A 21,786-nucleotide genomic window follows, 5' to 3' on the forward strand; every position below is an offset into this window, starting at 1 on the left:
GCCAGCAAGTTACAAGCCTATTTATATTCTCACTCAAACCAAACGGAAACAAGTCGCTATTTGTCAGCAGCACACCTGCCTTCTTCTATATAACAGGAAGATCCAATACCTCCTTTTCAATGGAAAAGCGTTGGTCTCAGGACATGAGATTCCAGCTTAAATATGCACAGCAAGACCCCACCGGCAGAAGCCCAGTTCATGACTCGATAATCTGCTTCAGTGACTCTGGTTGAGGAATTAATATTGATCCCAAGAGAAGGGTAAAATTCGTCTTCTCTTGCAAATAGTCTGGCAGGTTCGATTGTTCACATCCCTCCAAGAGGGGCAGTTGGGAACTCGGTTTCTATTGTGATTCATTGCTCGATGAAGTTTTATTTCCCTATTGGTCCCCTGCGAGTTATTACTGGATATCGTTCTATATCTATATTGCCCCTCTGTGGGGTACTACTGGATAACGTTTCCTGTGCAGCTTTGACTAAGGGTCACCTGGACTCGAAACCTTAGCTCATTTCTCTCCCTCCAGATGCTGTCAGATCTGTTGAGACTTTAAAGCATTTTCTCTGTGATTCCCTCTGTGTGAGCTTTACAATGTTGTAATGTGTCATGCTGTCTCTTTCATTCTTGGGACTAATGTCGAAATGAGACTGCAAGAAATTTTCTGATAGGTATTTGCTGCAAAGCAAACAGGAACGTGTGTTATGTTTACTTTTGGCGTGAGGGAGAATGTAAATAGCAGAGAATACCCTCGATTCCACGACCTCGGTCTAATGGCCCAGCACTTCCGCTGCGCACTCTCCTCCTTAAACCAGGAGCTACAACATTACTGCCCTGCGGTAATTCACTTCCTCATTTTTTTCTTTCAACAAGAACAGACGTTTGAGCACACTGATACTGGTCAGCATAGTTCAGATAATTAACTTTCGTGCGGAATGGTTGTTCTGTGGAAGGTGATGTGATTTCTTCTGTGACGTTGTTCTGATGGGAAAGTGGGGAGTGACTGGAATCACCTTTATAAAATGAAGCTCGGGGCAGCAGTTTCATCTCTCTGGGAACATTGATCACGCTGTTACAGACTTCCTCAAACTTTGCCTCAAGTCCGACCACAAAAAAAAGAGCACCGAGCAGAGTGGCGCAGCGGAAGCGTGCTGGGCCCATAATCCAGAGGTCGATGGATCGAAACCATCCTCTGCTATTCGTACTCTCAATCACACCAAACGGAAAAAAGTTGCTATTTGTGAGCAGCACATCTGCCTTTTTCTTTATTGGTACCAAAGTTTTTCTTTCAGTCTTATCCACTCTTTGACACCTGTTCTTCAGCTAGCCACAGTACAGTCGAGGTGATTAAGTTGACTTCTCCCAGAACACTCTTCTGCCGCCTCTACTGGATGAACGTTCACCTGATTGGACAGTGGAGGGGTTCTTCGGCTACTTGTCTGTGAGAGCAGCACCGGAAGCAGCTGTGGAGAGAGATTGCAGTCGCCAGAATGCAACTCTCCAATTAGATACTTCACGCCCTCAGATCTTAGAGTTTCAAAACCTTCGTCTGAGGAACAGGTAGAGCGGTATATCGGACCTTGCTGATTAGAGGAAACTGATCAATGCAGCAATGAGAAGCTCCTTAACCACCAGCGGGTTGGACAAGGATGTCACTCAGATCCAGGACTCTGGCTGGGGTTCAAAAGTAGGGAAAGCATGTCTTGTTTGAAATGTAATAAAGATGAAGACAGACTTTAAGTCGATTTGTGCACGGATCTTAGTGTTTGCGTCAACGCATCAGGATGGCCGAGCGGTCTAAGGCGCTGCGTTCAGGTCGCAGTCTCTTCTGGAGGCGTGGGTTCGAATCCCACTCCTGATATTGTCTTTTACTCCACGAGGTTAAATTTCTCCAGCAAGATTTTCAACCTCAGGAAGATCCAATACCTCCCTTTCAATGGAAAAGCGTTGGTCTCAGTACACGAGATTCCCGCTTAAATACGCACAGCAAGACCCCACCGGCAAAAGCCCAGCTCATGACTCGACAATCTGCTTCGGTGAGTCTGGTTGAGGAATTCATATTGATCCCAAGAGAAGGGTAAAATTCGTCTTCTCATGTAAATAGTCTGGCAGGTTGGATTGTTCACATCCGTCCAAGAGGGGAAGTTGGGGACTCGGTTTCTAGTGTGATTCATTGCTCGATAAAGCTTTATTTCCTTATTGGCCCCCTGTGAGTTATTACTGGATACCGTTATATATCTATATTGCCCCTCTGTGGGGTACTACTGGATAACGTTTCCCGAGCAGCTTTGACTAAGGGTCACCTGGACACGAAACGTCAGCTCATTTCTCTCCCTCCAGATGCTGTCAGAACTGCTGAGACTTTAAAGCATTTTCTCTGTGGTTCCCTATGTGTGAGCTTTACAATGTTGTAATGTGTCATACTGTCTCTTTCATTCTTGGGACTAATGTCGGGATGAGACTGCAAGAAAGTTTCTGATAGCTATTTTCTGCAAAGCAAACAGGAACGCGTGTTATGTTTACTTTTGTTGTGAGGGTGAATGCAAATAGCAGAGAATACCCTCGATTCCTCGACCTAGGGCTAATAGCCCTGCACGCTTCCGCTGCGCACTCTGCTCCTTAAACCAGGAGCTACAACATTACTGCCCTGCGGTAAGCACACAATTATTCACTTCCTCATTTTTTTCTTTCAACAAGAACAGACGTTTGAGCACACTGATACTGGTCAGCACAGTTCAGATAATTAACTTTCGTGCGGAATGTATGTTCTGTGGAAGGTGATGTGATTTCTTCTGAGACGTTGTTCTGATGGGAAAGTGGGGAGTGACTGGAATCACCTTTATAAAATGAAGTTCGGGGCAGCAGTTTCATCTCTCTGGGAACATTGATCACGCTGTTACAGACTTCCTCAAACTTTGCCTCAAGTCCGACCACAAAAAAAAAGAGCACCGAGCAGAGTGGCGCAGCGGAAGCGTGCTGGGCTCATAACCCAGAGATCGATGAACCGAAACCATCCTCTGCTATTCGTACTCTCAATCACACCAAACGGAAAAAAGTTGCTATTTGTCAGCAGCACATCTGCCTTTTTCTTTATTGGTACCAAAGTTTTGCTTTCAGTCTTATCCACTCTTTGACACCTGTTCTTCAGCTAGCCACAGTACAGTCGAGGTAACTAAGTTGACTTCTCCCAGAACACTCTTCTGCCGCCTCTACTGGATGAACGTTCACCTGATTGGACAGTGGAGGGGTTCTTCGGCTACTTGTCTGTGAGAGCAGCACCGGAAGCAGCTGTGGAGAGAGATTGCAGTCGCCAGAATGCAACTCTCCAATCAGATACTTCACGCCCTCAGATCTTAGAGTTTCAAAACCTTCGTCTGAGGAACAGATAGAGCGGTATATCGGACCTTGCTGATTAGAGGAAACTGATCAATGCAGCAATGAGAAGCTCCTTAACCACCAGCGGTTTGGACAAGGATGGCACTCAGATACAGGACTCTGGCTGGGGTTCAAAAGTAGGGAAAGCATGTCTTGTTTGAAATGTAATAAAGATGAAGACAGACATTAAGTCGATTTGTGCACGGATCTTAGTATTTGCGACAACGCATCAGGATGGCCGAGCGGTCTAAGGCGCTGCGTTTAGGTCGCAGTCTCTTCTGGAGGCGTGGGTTCGAATCCCGCTCCTGATATTGCCTTTTACTCCACGAGGTTAAATTTCTCCAGCAAGATTTTCAACCTCAGGAAGATCCAATACCTCCCTTTCAATGGAAAAGCGTTGGTCTCAGTACATGAGATTCCCGCTTAAATACGCACAGCAAGACCCCACCGGCAAAAACCCAGCTCATGACTCGACAATCTGCTTCGGTGAGTCTGGTTGAGGAATTCATATTGATCCCAAGAGAAGGGTAAAATTCGTCTTCTCTTGTAAATTGTCTGGCAGGTTGGATTGTTCACATCCGTCCAAGAGGGGAAGTTGGGGACTCGGCTTCTATTGTGATTCATTACTCGATAAAGCTTTATTTCCTTATTGGCCCCCTGTGAGTTATTACTGGATATCGTTATATATCTATATTTCCCCTCTGTGGGGTACGACTGGATAACGTTTCCCGAGCAGCTTTGACTAAGGGTCACCTGGACACGAAACGTCAGCTCATTTCTCTCCCTCCAGATGCTGTCAGATCTGCTGAGACTTTAAAGCATTTTCTCTGTGGTTCCCTATGTGTGAGCTTTACAATGTTGTAATGTGTCATGCTGTCTCTTTCATTCTTGGGACTAATGTCGAGATGAGACTGCAAGAAAGTTTCTGATAGCTATTTTCTGCAAAGCAAAGAGGAACGTGTGTTATGTTTACTTTTGGTGTGAGGGAGAATGTAAATAGCAGAGATTACCCTCGATTCCTCGACCTCGGGCTAATGACCCAGCCCGCTTCCGCTGCGGCACTCTGCTCTTTAAACCAGGAGCTACAACATTACTGCCCTGCGGTAGCCACACAACTATTCACTTCCTTATTTTTTTCTTTCAACAAGAACACACGTTTGAGGTCACTGATTCTGGTCAGCATAGTTCAGATACTTTACTTTCGTGCGGAATGGTTGTTCTGTGAAGGTGATGTGATTTCTTCTGTGACGTTGTTCTGATGGGAAAGTGTGGAGTGACTGGAATCATCTTCATAGAATGAAGTTCGGGGCGGTAGATTCGCCTCTCTGGGAATATTAATCACACTGTTAGAGATTTCTTCAAACTTTGCCTCAATTCCGACCACGGACAGAATGAGCCACGATCCGCGTAGCATAGCGGGAGTGTTCTGTGCCCGTAACCCAGAGGTCGATGGATCGAAACCATTCTCTGCTATTCGTATTCTCACTCACAGCAAACGGAAACAAGTTGCTGTTTGTCAGCAGCACATCGGCCTTTTTCTTATTCGTATCAAAGTTTTGCTTTCAGTCTGATCCGCTCTTTCACACCTGGTCTTCAGCTAACCACAGTACAGTCGAGGTGACTAAGTTGATTTCTCCCAGAACACTCTTCTGCCGCCTCGACTGGATGAACGTTCACCTGATTGGACACTTGAGGGGTTCTTCGGCTACTTGTCTGTGAAAGCAGCACCGGAAGCAGCTGTGGAGAGATATTGCAGTTGCCAGAATGCAACTCTCCAATTGGATTCTTCACGTCCTCAGATCTTAGACTTTCAATACCTTCGACTGAGGAACAGGTAGAGCGGATATCGGACCTTGTTGATTAGAGCAAACTGATCAATGCAGCAATGAGAAGCTCCTTAACCACCAGCGGTTTGGACAAGGATGGCACTCAGATGCAGGACACTGGCTGTGGTTCAAAAGTAGGGAAAGCATATCTTGTTTGAATAGAAATAAAGATGAAGACAGACTTTAAGTCGATTTGTGCACGGATCTTAGTTTTGGTTTCAACGCATCAGGATACCCGAGCGGTCTCTTCTGGAGGCGTGGGTTCGAATCCCACTCCGGATGTTGCCTTTTACTCCACGAGGTTAAATTTCTCCAGCAAGATTTTCAACCTCAGGAAGGTCCAATACCTCCCTTTCAATGGAAAAGCGTTGGTCTCAGGACATGAGATTCCAGCTTAAATATGCACAGCAAGACCCCACCGGCAGAAGCCCAGTTCATGACTCGATAATCTGCTTCAGTGACTCTGGTTGGGGAATTAATATTGATCCCAAGAGAAGGGTAAAATTCGTCTTCTCTTGTAAATAGTCTGGCAGGTTGGATTGTTCACATCCGTCCAAGAGGGGAAGTTGGGGACTCGGTTTCTATTGTGATTCATTGCTCGATAAAGCTTTATTTCTTATTGGCCCCCTGTGAGTTATTACTGGATACCGTTATATATCTATATTGCCACTCTGTGGGGTACGACTGGATAACGTTTCCCGAGCAGCTTTGACTAAGTGTCACCTGGACACGAAACGTCAGCTCATTTCTCTCCCTCCAGATGCTGTCAGATCTGCTGAGACTTTAAAGCATTTTCTCTGTGGTTCCCTATGTGTGAGCTTTACAATGTTGTAATGTGTCATGTTGTCTCTTTCATTCTTGGGACTAATGCCGGGATGAGACTGCAAGAAAGTTTCTGATAGCTATTTGCTGCAAAGCAAACAGGAACGTGTGTTATGTTGACTTTTGTTGTGAGGGAGAATGCAAATAGCAGAGAATACCCTCGATTCCTCGACCTCGGGCGAATAGCCCTGCACGCCCCCGCTGCGCACTCTGCTCCTTAAACCAGGAGCTACAACATTACTGCCCTGCGGTAACCACACAATTATTCACTTCCTCATTTTTTTCTTTCAACAAGAACAGACGTTTGAGCACACTGATACTGGTCAGCACAGTTCAGATAATTAACTTTCGTGCGGAATGGTTGTTCTGTGGAAGGTGATGTGATTTCTTCTGGGACGTTGTTCTGATGGGAAAGTGGGGAGTGACTGGAATCACCTTCATAAACTGAAGTTCGGGGCGGCAGTTTCGCCTCTCTGGGGACATTGATCACGTTATTACAGATTTCCTCAAACGTTGCCTCAAGTCCGACCACGAAAACTATTTGCTGCGAGTCGAATGGCACCGCGGGACTGTGCTGGGCCCAAAACCCAGATGTCGATGGATCGAAACCATCCTTTGCTATTCGTATTCTCACTCACACCAAACGGAAAAAGTTGCTGTTTGTCAGCAGCACATATGCCAATTTTTTTATTAGTATCAAAGTTTTGCTTTCAGTCTGATCCGCTCTTTGACACCTGTTCTTCAGCTAACCACAGTACAGTCGAGGTGACCAAGTTGACTTCTCCCAGAACACTGTTCTGCCGCCTCTACTGGATTAACGTTCACATGATTGGGCACTGGAGGGATTCTTCGGCTAATTGTCTGTGAAAGCAGCACCGGAAGAAGCTGCGGAGATAGTTGCAGTCGCCAGAGCGCAACTCTCCAATTAGATACTTCATTCGCTAAGATCTTAGACTTTCAATACCTTCGTGTGAGGAACAGGTAGAGCGGGAATTCGGGCCTTGTTGATGACAGCAAACTGATCAATACAGCAATGGGAAGCTCCTTAACCTTCCAGCGGTTTGGACAAGGATGGCACTCAGACACAGGACTCTGGCAGGTGTTCAAAAGTAGGAAAAGCATATCTTGTTTGAAATGAAATAACGATGAAGATAGACTTTACGTCGATTTGTGCACGGATCTTAGCTTCGAAGACAACGCATTAGGATGGCCGAGCGGTCTGCGTTGAGGTCGCAGTCTCTGCTGGAGGCGTGGGTTTGAATCCCATTCCTGATATTGACTTTTCCTCCACGAGGTTAAATTTCCCCGCGCAATATTTCAACCTCAGGAAGATCCAATCCCTCCCATTCAATGGAAAAGTGTTGGTCTCAGGACATGCGATTCCTGCTTAAATACGCTCAGCAATACCCTCCAGGCAGAAGCCCATGTAACGACTCGATAATCTGCTTAATGACTCTGGTTGAGGAATTCAAATGGATCACAGGACTCCGGCTAAAATTAATCTTCTTTTGTTGTACATCGGTCTGGCTGGTTGGGTTGTTCTCATCCGTCCGAGACGGGAAGTTGGGAACACGGTATCTATTGTGATTTATTTCTAGTTAATGCATTATTAACGTTTTGCCCCCCTGTGAGGTATTACTGGATATCGTTATATCTCTATATTGCCCCTCTGTGTGGTACTACTGGATGACGTTTGCAGTCCAGCTTTGACAAAGGTTCTCCTGGACTCGAAACATTAGCTCTTTTCTCTCCCTACAGATGCTGGGAGACTTGCTGAGATTTTAAAGCATTTTCTCTGTGGTTCCCTATTTGTGACATTTACAATGTTGTAATTTGTCATGCTGTCTCCTTCATTCCTGGGACTAATGTCGGGATGAGACTACAATAGAGATTCTGACTACAATAGAAATTTGCTGCAAAGCAAACAGGATCGTGCGTTATGTTTACTTTTGGCGTGAGGAAGAATGTATATTTTGCTTTCGTGCTGCATGGTTGTTCTGTGAAGGTGATGTGATTTCTTCTGTGACGTTGTTCTGATGGGAAAGTGGGGAGTGACTGGCATCACTTTTACAGAAAGAAGTTCGGGGCGGAAGTTTCACCTCCCTGGGAACGTTGATCAAGCTGTTACCGAATACTTCAAACTTTGCCTTATGTCCGACCGCGAATAGCTCAACCACGAGCGGACTGGCGCAGCGGGAGCGTGGTGGGCCCATAGCCCAGCAGTCGCTGGAACAAAACCATCGTCTGCTATTTGTATTCTCACTCACACCAAAAGCAAACAAGGCGCTATCTCCCAGCAGCACATCTGCCTTTTTCTTTATTAGTATCAACATTTTCCTTTCAGTATGATCTGCTCCTTGACACCTGTTCTTCAGCTACCCACAGTATAGTCGAGGTGACTAAGTTGACTTCTCCCAGAACTCCCTTCTGCCGCCTCTACTGGATGAACTTTCACCTGTTTGGACACTGGAGGGGTTCTTCGGCTGTGAAAGCAGCACCGGAAGCAGCTGTGGAGAGAGATTCCAGTTGCCAGGATGCATCTCTCCAATTGGATACTTCACGTCGCTCAGATCTTCGTCTCTCAATACCTTCGTGTGAGGAACAGGTTATAATGAAAAAATATATCATTTGAACCATGAATGTGAACCTGGAAAAGACTGAGATTTGAAATGAAATGGAAAGGTCCCACAAAGGGTTAACAGCCGCAGGTTGTTTAAAATACAGATAGCTTCGCAGGCGTTAAAGAAAACAGATATGGACAAATCAACCTGGTTTTAAAGTTAAAAAGACATTCAATCAATTTAAAATCTTAAGTTATATAAACGGGAACAGTATTTCACACTTCCTGAGAAGTGCATTATTTTACTGAACAATTAAAAAAGGAACAACCAGGATCTTAGATTTAAATTGGGGGAGAAGGTTAAGCGGGAAACCTTGCTGACGCCACTTAAATATGAGACAACTGCTTTCCAGCTAAGAAACACATGAAGTGGCACGTTTCTACCATAATTTACACATTTTTGACGTTAAAAATCTTTTAGCAAATAATCATGTCATAGGTTATAGGTCCAAGCCAGATAAGGTTAGAAATATAGGGGGCGACCTGCCGTTGACACCAGCTGACCAGTAGAAGTGCTGAGGCGAACTGCTTCGTTGAACACGAGTTCATATTTAGTATTGAGACTGAGAAAACACATCAGTAAAGACAGATATCAGAAAAGTTGCTGGCGAAGCAACAAATAAATGTATTACCTGCCAAACAAAAGTATTACATGTCAAGCAGAATAAGCTAGTTCAACGACAGGGAGATTGCATTAGCTACAGTCAGCAAGCAACAGCTACATTTCAATAAATGCCATGTAGAAACTAAGTCTGCGCAAAGGGCTATATAATACCTAATAATTCAGCAGCCAGCTCTCATAGCTGCCCTCGGTCATGGGTAGGACTGAACACGGAAGCCGAGCAGAACAGCGAATCCATCAGGAAAAAAACAAAAGTTACAGGAGAAAATTGTCAAGGCAGACTTGAAGGTCTAACAACTGACCAGGAAGATGCAAAGAAAATATCTTATTACTTTTCTGTAAAAACGATTACATCTTTTAATTTGAAATTAAAACGAACTTAAATAGATAACCTGAAAGAGTGTTTTTCGAAAGTTTACTTCACTCTACTTAGAAAAGCCGGACCCGTGAGTGAAGCACCTGAGTGGAAAGTAAACAGAATCTTCTCTGAAGACATGGGTTATGCCGTGGGATAACATGAAACACTGGTTTGACCCGAATAGCGCCCACCTAAGTCTGCATAGGAGTCAGGGAGTGAGAATCCCTGTTCATCATTGAGAATATCTTGACCCTTTTCTGGTACAGGGGGAATTCTAAGAATAGTGGTAAGGTTTTAACTTCATGTCGCGCAACGTGGAGGGCTAGAATGTTAGAAGTTTCTGGGAAAAGCGAGGCTAGAATATTAGAAGTTTCTAGTTAAGCAGGTGGAGGTTTGAATATTAGAAGTTTCTAACCTACACAGGGAATGGAATATTAGACGATTCTAGTTCCCAAATAATTGTTAGAATATTAGAAGTTTCTAACTGGCACAAAGGCTAGAATATGAGAAGTTTCTAGTATATGTGTGAGGCGAACTTTACCTGCCGAGTTTAATGCGGAAAGTGATGTGTGATTGACTTTTGGAAGGATATTCTGTGGATCGGGGGGACCTAAAACTTGTTGGGTGCGAGCGTCAGAAGACTAGAAGATACTGACCCTGAGTAAAGGTCTGCAAGACATCTTAGTAAAGGTACTGGGATTCTTGCATCCATTACTGGTAGAAGGAGGACAAAAATAAATCTTCCTTGGAGTCAAGCAGATTGTGAGGGAAAGCCTAGAGAAATAGGGACGCCGAGAAAACTTTAGAAACCAAGATCAATCGACCTTTAACTAAAACAAGAAGACAGTGCCTCAGTACCCCTGGATAGGTCCCAGATAGGGTGCATATCCTGAATGTCGGAGTGCACCTGAAAGGGACAACCAGGAACAGAAATTTAGAATCCAGAAAATGGCAATTAGGGTAATCCTCTTGCTCTGAAACACGGTCAAGAGACGTGAAGCAACGGGGCGAGCGTACGGGGCGAGAGTGGAAGAGATTAAAAGAGGCAAAAAAAACTCCTTGATAAGGGAGGCTTATCAGAACGGAGGGGTCTCATTTTTGTTAGAGTACCTAAAACCCGATGGAATAGACATCCAAGGTCTCGGTGGATAAATGAGTGTGTGTGTGTTTAATAAGGATTTGTGAATTTCCCTTTGGTGTTTCAAGTTTTTAAAATGTTGTATTTTGCAAAACCGAGTTTCACATCAATTAGAAGTTATAAACGGCAGGTAGAAATGTGACCAATATTATGAGGTAGTAAATCAGTATGTTCAGAACTAAATTGGTCACAGCATAAACACAAAAAGAGGTTTTACTCGGGAGCAGTCAGAGCTCTGTGCAGGAAAGTACTTTGAAACTAACCCGTTGAAATTGACACGGCACAGCTCCAGCAGGTTCCTAGTGCCCGAAGACTCAAAAGATAGTCAGGAGCAGGAAAAATGATGTTTAGAATGTTAAATACATGGTAGAAGGAGCTTTAGGGAATAAAGATATTAGACCAGAAGTTAGATTAGGAGAATTACTTTCAGTATCAGGAAATGAGAATCTGATGGCAGGGAAATATTCAATAAAATTCGATGCAGGAAAAATTAGGATATTAAATACCAATCGATAGCACAGAGGCAGTTTGGGTGAAGCTACCAACTAAAACTAGGTAAAAGGTAAAGAAAAGATCGTTCAGAATTTGGGTGAACATATAGTTGAATTAGAGAAGCATGGCGTCTGGAGCAAAAAGAATTATATCAGAACTGAAACATCTGACCCAGCTAAATAATAACCAAGGGATTATGATAATCCATAGGCAACCTTTCGGCAGCAAAGAAGAAACGTAATCAGCAAGGATTGTATATGGGATGGTATGAAAGTGACAAAATGTCATTACTGCAGAGAAAACCTAGCTAACGATGATGTAATTCTGAAATGATGTGCAGGATTGTGGAGAAGTGACAAACTTATTATCCCAATTAGTGAGGGAGTATATAGTTTAAAAGATGTTGGGATGACCCGGGGACATAAAATTAGCCTAACAGTGTTCAGAAACTGTATCACCGCAATGGTGCCGTGCCAGAGGGTAGACCATACCCCCAAACCGGTTGGACAAGGAGAAAAGGAATGTTGTACGAAATTAATGATTGACCCGGGATATGGATTTGGAAAAAATATGAACCAAAACTTTCCCGATACAGGGAAGGGGTTTATGTGGATAAATTGAAACCCCCAGACAATGGACAGGCTTTAGAGGAAAGGAATGTTTAGTTATGAGTGTCAATGAATTACTGCACTCACTAGTATTATGTGATGAAGTAGAGTGGGATGACAGTGAATTAAAACCTGTTAGCAGCATTGATAGGACAGATGATGAAGATAAAATGTCATGTTCAGAACTTACCTTTCATAAAAATCCTGTCATAATCAGAAAAAAAGAAATTGGAGTTAAGTCAGTAGCAATATCCGAAATGTATCAGGGTAAGTTTCAACCAGATTGGACCACTGAGCGAGCAAAAGAGGAGGAGTTTGAGATTCTTCGAATCTCACTCAGGGGTGCAATGATAGAAGGAGAAGGCTTAACCGGCCTTAATTGTATGATGTACATGATTGAGCAAAAACCAAGCCAGCAAAAAACACAAAAAGAAACAAAAAGGACATCCGGAGGTCCTGGAGAGGGCACTTCTGGAGTATCCAAACAAGAATAGAACATACAAATGAACAAATAGGGCCCTCTCCAACCTTGGCCTGTTCGTTTGATTTTTCAGATAGATAGAATGATACAGACACATTTGTTTGGAAGGAGAAAAAGGACTACAATCAAGAGGGATACAAGGATCGGGTTTAAAGAAGGAATGGAAGAAGCTAGGACTAGGAGTAAGCTAGATTGGTTAAAATGGGGGGCAACAATGTTAATGGGGATTGCCGTGATTAGTCTCGGAATATTAGTATTCTAATTGCATTAGGGGATTCAGGTCAAGTAATGGGATATGGAAAAATAGATACCAGCTTCAGTCAGATAAAACACATAATAAAAATAAGAATAAGCAAATGTTTAAATATAACGGAAGAAATCATTAATTTCCAAATCATCCAGGACATAGGCTCAACAGCAGTCTGTTAGAATCAAGCAACAGTGTCAGTAATAACATATTCAGTAGAATGTTGGGAGCACATGCAAGCAGCCTGGAATACGTACTAAAATTATCAGATCGGTTAAAGATTTTTAGACAGTATTCGGGGAAAACTAATGATACTAACTGGGACCCCGAGAAAGGGCAAGTTAAGATAAGAAATGCGTTGCAAAACAAAACCACAAGTAGGAGTAATTTGGGAAACGATTTGATAGACGTGGGCTTAAAAATTAAAGAAACATTTAAAACAGCAATTAAAATTATAGCAAGTCCATTTAAATGGTTTTGGACTACGTTAACCTTGGTTCAAAACAATTGGTACTTGTTTGTATCAATTGCGGGAGGGGTAATTGCCGCAGCATTGCTGTGGAAATTGGGAAATTTTAAATTATGTCAAAACCTATTTTGCAAATGTTGAAATAAAATTGCTCAACGGAAAGAGAGAAAAATGATATAATTGGTTACATATTTGAGGAACGTAACTGACAAAGCCAGGAAGAAATCTTTTCGAGTTGGGAATAAACCGAAGTATCAAATGATTACTGAGCAGTGAAACCTTCGGTCACACTTCTCTGACTGGACATGTGGCCTGGACACCAGCTGATGGATGATCTGAGTTCTCCACGGGACGTGTACTACATGATGGATTTTTTAAGGGTCGCGACAGACAGCAGCGACTGACGAGGAACCCCCACAGTTTACGAGACAATAGTATTAAGACATTTTTGTTTGTTTGAGCTTGATGTTGCAGTGCGAAATTTACAACCAATGTTTTAAACGAAGTTTCCTTGAGGCATTATGATAATTATTTTTTAAAAATGTCGTGCATCTTTTTAACAATTGTTATGTATGTATGAAAAAGAATTTGACATGGCTTGAGATAACAGATGCCAACTGACAAGGAACAAATGCAGGATTTTGGTAGTTGATTTTAGTTAGAGGGAGCCTTACAGCACTAAACTACAATGGGCGGCAGATAGCTGGGCAATAGAACAATTGGAACTAGGATAGCATTGGATGCTGTCAAAAGCATGAATTATTCTAAAGAACAAGTGACATCTACAGATACAATTGACATGCTTAGAACTAAACGCAACAGCACAGAATCTGACAGAGTTAATTAGAACTTGAGACAGGAGCACAACTTGTCATACAATAGCGAAAACCAGCAGGGAATCTCAGTCTGTCTGATGATGACGGAGCTAAAGCTGCTCAACAGTTTGAACAAATTTTGTTTACTCAACATCCACAAAGGGTGTGAGTTTTCTGTAAAATGGGACTGTTTTAATACAAAGGGGTTAAACAAGGGTTCACTTAAAGTGTAGTAAGGGTAATCTCGTGGGTAATTTACCAAAGTACCAGCACATATCATATCACGGGGAATATTGATGTTGTTAATACCATGTGTGATTTATATACACTCATTATTGGGCACAAGTTCTGGCTTAAAAATCACTCTGTTAAGACCAGGAAACGATGTGTTGATATTAAATTTTGTCGTACAGATTGTGATTGCTAAAAAATATGTGAAGATGTAACACACAAACTGTTTGTGTGATTAGTTGCATAGCAAAGTGTTAAGATAAGGCTTACTTTTGTAACTTTGTACTTGACAACAGGGAGGAATAATGTTTATATGGAAGACGATAAAGTGATGATTCGATGTGAAGAAAGTGGGCTCAATTGAGTTGGACCCCCACCAGTTGGATGTATTAAATGTATCGCTCCTTGCAATAGAAACAGGGTTGTCAACCATTTTTGGTTGGTTATGTGGCGACTGTTATAAGGGCAAATATACGCGTCATGTGTTTCAAGAGATGAAAACGGAGGAAAGGGATCTTGAAGAGACATGGCAGTCAGTTACAATAGCATGTATATCAAATGGTTCCGGACGTACTTGGTTCAGGGACATTTTAGTTACCCATGAGAGAAAATCAGGGTTGGAAGTGGGGTCAAAGACACCTTTTAAATTGATGATGCACGGGAGTAAGTGGTTAATACATGATAAAGTCGTTTACGATACCAATGAGGAACATAAGGCAATTTGGATGCAACAGGAATGGGACACTCGACTGCCAGTGACAGGTAAACAAACTTTTTGGTTACTGATGTATTGAGTGGCTTACTGATCCTAAGGGACACGAGGCAGCTTGTACGGTGCTGCTATCCCAAGGAGATAAAATGCTTTGGAGATAGTGGAACACACGAAAAATAGCTATTGGGTTACCTTTATGAACAGCTGCCACTATAGTCCACGGTGATTATAATTAAAGAATGACCTGTCTGTCACCTGTGGTATAAGCGATGGATAAAATCACACGATGGGGTTGGGACACGATTTGAAAACAGGAAAATTGAATATTGAAAGCACAGATATGGGATACGATGGTATAAAATGAGTAGGGGATAAGAATTAAAAGAATGGGGCCATGTTTCAAATGCCAAGAGGGGGTGTAATGCAAAAGTTGAACAATATGTCATTTGAACCATGAAAGTAAGCCTGGAAAAGCCTGAGATTTTAAAAGAAAGCGAAAGGTCCCACAAAGGGTTAACAGCCGCAACTTGTTTGAAATACAGATAGCTTCACAGGCATTAAAGAACAGAGCGAGAGCCAACTCATCCTGTTTTTCAAGTTAAAAAGACATTCAATCAATTTAAATGTTTAAGTTATATAAAAGGGAACAGTACTTCACACTTCTTTAGAAGTGCATTATTTTATAGAACAATTCAAAAAGGAACAGCCAGGATCTTAGGTTTAAATTGAGGGATACAGGTTAGGCGTGAAACCCTGCTGACGCCAGTTAAATATGAGACAACTGCTTTCCAGCAAAAGAAACACATGAGGTGGCACGTTTATAACATAATTTACACATTTTTGACGTTAAAAACCTTTTAGAAAGTAATCAGCCCATAGGGTATAGGTCCAAGACAGATAAGGTTAGAATTACAGAGGGCTTCGACACCAGCTGAACCGTAAAAGTGCAGAGGCGAACTGCTTCGTTGAACACGAGTTCATACCCAGTATTGACACTGAGAAAAACATCACTAGAGGCAGATATCAGAAAAATTGCTGACCAAGCAACAAATAAATTTATTAGCTGCCAAACAAATGTATTACCTGTCAAGCAAAATAAGACTGGGAGCTTACATTAGCTACAGTCGACAAGCAACAGTTACATTTCAATAAAGGTCATGTAGAAACTTAGGCTGCGCAACGGGCTCTATGAATGGTAATAATTCAGCATCCAGCGAGTCAGCTCTCATAGCTGCCCTCGGTCATGGAAAGGACTGAACACGGAAACCGAGCAGAACAGCGACTCCATCAGGAGAAAACCAAATGTTAAAGAAGAAAGATTGTCAAGGCAGTCCTGAAGGCCTAACAACTGACCAGGACTGTCCAAAGAAAAGGTCTTATTACTTTTCTGTAAAACAGTGATTTTATCTTTTAATTTGAAATTAAAACGAACTTAAATTGAGAACGTGAAAGAGTGGTTATTAGAAAGGTTACTTTACTCCACTTAGAAAAGCCGGACCCGTGAGTGAAGCTACTGAATGGAAAGTAAACAGAATCTTCTATGAAGACATGTGTTATACCGGCGGATGACTTGAAACACTAGTTTGACCCGAATAACACCCAGCTAAGTCTGCACAGGTTTCAGAGAGTAAGAATCCCTGTTCACCTGTTAGAATATCTTGACCATTTTCTGGTATAAGGGGAATTCTAAGAATAGTGATGAGGTTTTCAGATCGCTCAGATCTTAGACTCTCAATATCTTCGTGTGAGGAACAGGTAGATCGGGAATTGATCCTCCTTGATTGGAGCAAACGGATAAATGCAGCAACGAGAAGCTCCTTAACCCCCAGAGGCTTGGAGAGGGATAGCACTCAGGTACAGGACTCTGGCTGGGGTTTGAAAATAGGCAAAGCACATCTTGTTTGAAATGAAATGACGATCAAGATACAATTTAAGTCGATTTGTGCAGGGAGCTTTTTTTCCACGCCAACGCGTTAGGGTGGCTGAGCGGTCCAAGGTGCTGCGCTAAGCTTTGTAGTCTCCTCTGCAGGCGTGGGTTCGATTCCCACTCCTGATAGTAACTTTTCCTCCACGAGGTTAAATTTCTGCAGCAAGATTTTCAACCCGAGGAAGATCCAATATCTAATATTCAATGTAAAAGCGTTGGGCTCAAGGACAGGTGATTCCTGCTTATAAACGCACAGCAAGTCCCCACAGGCAAAAGCCCAGTTAATGACTCTATAATCTGCTTCAGTGACTCTGGTTGAGGAATTAATATTGATCCCAGGGCTCCGGGGAACATTCGTCTTATCTTGTTGTAAATAGTCTGGCTGGTTGGATGGTTCACATCCGGCCGAGAGGGGAAGTTGGGAACTCGGTTTCTATTGTGATTCATTGCTCGATAAAGCTTTATTTCCTTATTGGCCCCTGTGAGTTATTATGGATATCGTTATATATCTATATTGCCCCTCTGTGGGGTACTGCTGGATAACGTTTCCAGTCCAGCTTTGAGAAAGGCCATCTGGACTCGAAACTTTAGCTCTTTTCTCTCCCTACAGATGCTGTCACGCCTGTTGAGATTTTACAGCATTTTCTCTGTGGTTCCCTATGTGTGAGCTTTACAATGTTGTAATGTGTCATGCTGTCTCCTTCAATCCTGGGGCAAATGTCGGGATGAGACTGCAAGAAAGATCCTGATAGGTATTTGCTGCAAAGCAAACAGGAAGATGCGTTATGTTTACTTTTGGTGTGTGGGAGAAAGTAAATAGCAGAGAATACCCTCGATTCCTCGACCTCGGGCTAATGGCCCAGCACGCTTCCGCTGCGGCATTCTGCTCCTTAAACCAGGAGCTACAACATTACTGCCCTGCGGTAGCCAGAAAACTATTCACTTCCTCGTTTTTTCTTTCAACAACAACACACGTTTGAGCACACTGATTCAGGTCAGCGTAGTTCACATACTTTACTTTCGTGCTGAATGGTTGTTCTGTGAAGGTGATGTGATTTCTTCTGTGACGTTATTCTAATGGAAAAGTGGGGAGTGACTGGAATCACCTTTATAGAAGGAAGTTCGGGGCGGCAGTTTCACCTCTCAGGGGACATTGATCAACCTGTTTCTGATTCCTTCAAACTTTGCCTCACATCCGACCCCGGAGGTCACTGAAAGCTTTGTGATGATTCTGATATGCAGACGTTTTAAACGAAACTGTGAAACAACATAATGATTTGATCCACTCAATAACAATAGCCGAGATTGGGGCATTGTATGTGTGTGTCAGTTGTCTGCCAGTGTCCGTTAAAATGTCTGCATGTCAGAATCAACACAAAGCTTTCAGTGGCATTGTGCATTGTCTGTGTGTGGAGGAGAGGGTGCATTTCGGCGTTTGGGTGTAAATAAATCTTTAACTGTCAGTCTCTGGTGTGACATGTGAATATTGGATCAATTCTCTATCTGCAGTCTCTGTTGCTGTGTGTGGCTGTGTTGTATCATTCTGTGAATCTCACCCTGGTGCTCTCTGTGAATTTAAGGTTGCTTTATTTGGTGTACGATAAATTCAGAGACACACGGCACGGTCAAACAATCTTTCAATCTCGTGTTCGTTTCGTTCACCGCAGCGGGAGCGGTGCACAAGTGATTTCTGGGAGGTAAGTTTATCCTTTAAAAACACTTAACTTCACAGGACCAGGCCAGTCGATTTCAGCGGGAGCGGTGCACAAGTGATTTCTGGGAGGTATGTTTATCCTTTAAAAACACTTACATTCACATGAACAGGCCAGTCGATTTCAGCGGGAGCGGTGCGCAAGTGATTTCTAGGAGGTAAGTTTATCCTTTAAGAACGCTTACCTTCACAGGAGCAGGCCAGTCGATTTCAGCGGGAGCGGTGCGCAAGTGATTTCTGGGAGGTACGTTTATCCTTTAAAAACACTTACCTTCACAGGAGCAGGCCAGTCGATTAAAGCGGGAGCGGTGCGCAAATGATTTCTGGGAGGTAAGTTTATCCTTTAAAAACACTTACCTTCACAGGAGCAGGCCAGTCGATTTCAGCGGGAGCGGTGCGCAAGTGATTTCTAGGAGGTACGTTTATCCTTTAAAAACACTTACCTTCACAGGAACAGGCCAGTCGATTTCAGCGGGTGCAGTGCGCAAGTGATTTCTGGGAGGTAAGTTTACCCTTTAAAAACACTTACCTTCACAGGAACAGACCAGTAGATTTCAGCGGGAGCGGTGCGCAAGTGATTTCTGGGAGGTAAGTTTATCCTTTAAAAACACTTCTTTTCTGTTTATTTTTTTCGACCCGCGGACTTCTGGGAAGCCCCCCCCCCCCCCCAACCAATAAATTCTGGTGGAGAGGAAACCCGAGTAGTGTCTCCCACCCGCCCTCCTCCTCTAACCTAATAATAAGACCCATTGGTGTGAGGTAAGTGCCATATTATATTATTATTATATTATATTATTAGCATTGTGCAGGTCAAGGTTCGGAGGTGGAGAGCAGTCTCTGTCAGGGAGAGAACCTGAGAACATCTAAGACACTCAGAAGGTAAGAAGGTAAGTAAGCGATTTTTACTCATTTTTACTTTTACACCTTTTTCAAATAGTGTGTGTCGGGGGGGGGGGGGGGGGAACTGAAGTGACATCACAGAAAAGCTGTGGCCTGAGTGGCTGGTTGGGAATCTACACTAAATTGAAAAATAAATTAAGCATTGGTAACTAATTAAACATAATTACTTAATTATAATTTAGAGGGGTATCTAAGCCAGAGATCGGAGAGTACTATATTTAGCTTTCGCCTTTCTATTAGAAATCTAGTGCTAGGAAACAGATAGTTAAATGTAACTTTGAAATTAAAAAAAATATAGATTAAAGAATGTTTTTTTTTAAATTTTTATTTTTATTATATGACGCAATGTCAGTTAGAGGGGTGAAGTGCTCTGACTGTGAGATGTGGCAGGTCCGGGAGGCTTCTAGCGTCCCGGATGGCTTCATCTTCAGAAAGTGCACCCAACTGGAGCTCCTCACAGACCGCATGGTTCGGTTGGAGCAGCAATTGGATGCACTTAGGAGCATGCAGGTGGCGGAAAGCATCATAGATCGCAGTTATGTAAATGTGGTCACACCCAGGGTGCAGGCAGAGAAATGGGTGACCACCAGAAAGAGCAGGCAGTCAGTGCAGGAATCCCTTATGGTTGTCCCCCTCTCGAACAGGTATACCCCTTTGGATACTGTCGGGGGGATAGCCTATCAGCGGAAAACAGCAGCAGCCAGAGCAGTGGCACCACGGCTGGCTCTGATGTTCAGAAGGGAGGGCCAAAGCGCAGAAGAGCAATAGTAATAGGGGACTCTATAGTCAGGGGCACAGATAGGCGCTTCTGTGGACGTGAAAGAGACTCCAGGATGGTATGTTGCCTCCCTGGTGCCAACGTACAGGATGTCTCCGAACGGGTAGAGGGCATCTTGAAGGGGGAGGGCAAACAGGCAGAGGTCGTTGTACATATTGGTACCAACGACATAGGCAGGAAGGGGCATGAGGTCCTGCAGCAGGAGTTCAGGGAGCTAGGCAGAAAGTTAAAAGACTGGACCTCCAGGGTTGTAATCTCGGGATTACATGCCAGTGACTCTAGAAATAGGAAGATAGAGCAGCTAAACACGTGGCTAAACAGCTGGTGTAGGAGGGAGGGTTTCCGTTATCTGGACCACTGGGAGCTCTTCCGGGGCAGGTGTGACCTATATAAGAAGGACGCTTTGCATCTAAACCGGAGAGGCATAAATATCCTGGCCGCGAGGTTTGCTAGTGTCACACGGGAGGGTTTAAACTAGTATGGCAGGTGGGTGGGCACGGGAGCAATAGGTCAGAAGGTGAGCGCATTGAGGGAGAACTAGGGAATAGGGACAGTGGGGCTCTGAGGCAGAGCAGACAGGGAGAAGTTGCTGAACACAGCGGGTCTGGTGGCCTGAAGTGCATATGTTTTAATGCAAGAAGTATTACAGGTAAGGCAGATGAACTTAGAGCTTGGATTAGTACTTGGAACTATGATGTTGTTGCCATTACAGAGACCGGGTTGAGGGAAGGGCAGGATTGACAGCTAAACATTCCAGGATTTAGATGTTTCAGGCGGGATAGAGGGGGATGTAAAAGGGAAGGCGGAGTTGCGCTACTGGTTCGGGAGAATATCACAGTTGTACTGCGGGAGGACACCTCAGAGGGCAGTGAGGCTATCAGGGTAGAGATCAGGAATAAGAAGGGTGCAGTCACAATGTTGGGGGTTTACTACAGGCCTCCCAACAGCCAGCAGGAGATAGAGGAGCAGATAGGTAGACAGATTTTGGAAAAGAGTAAAAACAACAGGGTTGTGGTGATGGGAGACTTCAACTTCCCCAATATTGACTGGGACACACTTAGTGCCAGGGGCTTAGACGGGGCGGTGTTTGTAAAGAGCATCCAGGAAGGCTTCTTAAAACAATATGTAGACAGTCCAACTAGGGAAGGGGCGGTACTGGACCTGGTATTGGGGAATGAGCCCAACCAGGTGGTAGATGTTTCAGTAGGGGAGCATTTCGGTAACAGTGACCACAATTCAGTAAGTTTTAAAGTACTGGTGGACAAGGATAAGAGTGGTCCTAGGATGAATGTGCTAAATTGGGGGAAGGCTAATTAAAACAATATTAGGCGGGAACTGAAGAACATAGGGTGGGGGCGGATGTTTGAGGGCAAATAAACATCTGACATGTGGGAGGCGTTCAAGTGTCAGTTGAAAGGAATTCAGGACCGGCATGTTCCTGTGAGGAAGAAGGATAAATATGGCAATTTTCGGGAACCTTGGATAACGAGAGATATTGTAGGCCTCGTCAAAAAGAAAAAGGAGGCATTTGTCTGGGCTAAAAGGCTGGGAACAGATGAAGCCTGCGTGGAATATAAGGAAAGTAGGAAGGAACTTAAGCAAGGAGTCAGGAGGGCTAGAAGGGGTCACGAAAAGTCATTGGCAAATAGGGTTAAGGAAA

General features: G+C 43.5%; 3 non-coding genes across 3 annotated transcripts; all 3 read left to right on the forward strand.

The window, feature by feature from the left end:
• Nucleotides 1-1,120: 1,120 nt before the first annotated feature.
• Nucleotides 1,121-1,192, forward strand: trnam-cau (transfer RNA methionine (anticodon CAU)). The gene has a single exon. It is a non-coding gene; the product is annotated as a tRNA-Met (tRNA).
• A 580-nt stretch (nucleotides 1,193-1,772) lies between these two features.
• Nucleotides 1,773-1,855, forward strand: trnal-cag (transfer RNA leucine (anticodon CAG)). Its single transcript has one exon. It is a non-coding gene; the product is annotated as a tRNA-Leu (tRNA).
• A 1,742-nt stretch (nucleotides 1,856-3,597) lies between these two features.
• On the forward strand, nucleotides 3,598-3,680 carry trnal-uag (transfer RNA leucine (anticodon UAG)). Its single transcript has one exon. It is a non-coding gene; the product is annotated as a tRNA-Leu (tRNA).
• The last annotated feature ends 18,106 nt before the right edge of the window (nucleotides 3,681-21,786 follow it).

Source organism: Scyliorhinus torazame, chromosome 24 (assembly GCF_047496885.1).
Source record: "Scyliorhinus torazame isolate Kashiwa2021f chromosome 24, sScyTor2.1, whole genome shotgun sequence".
Lineage (NCBI taxonomy): Eukaryota > Metazoa > Chordata > Chondrichthyes > Carcharhiniformes > Scyliorhinidae > Scyliorhinus > Scyliorhinus torazame.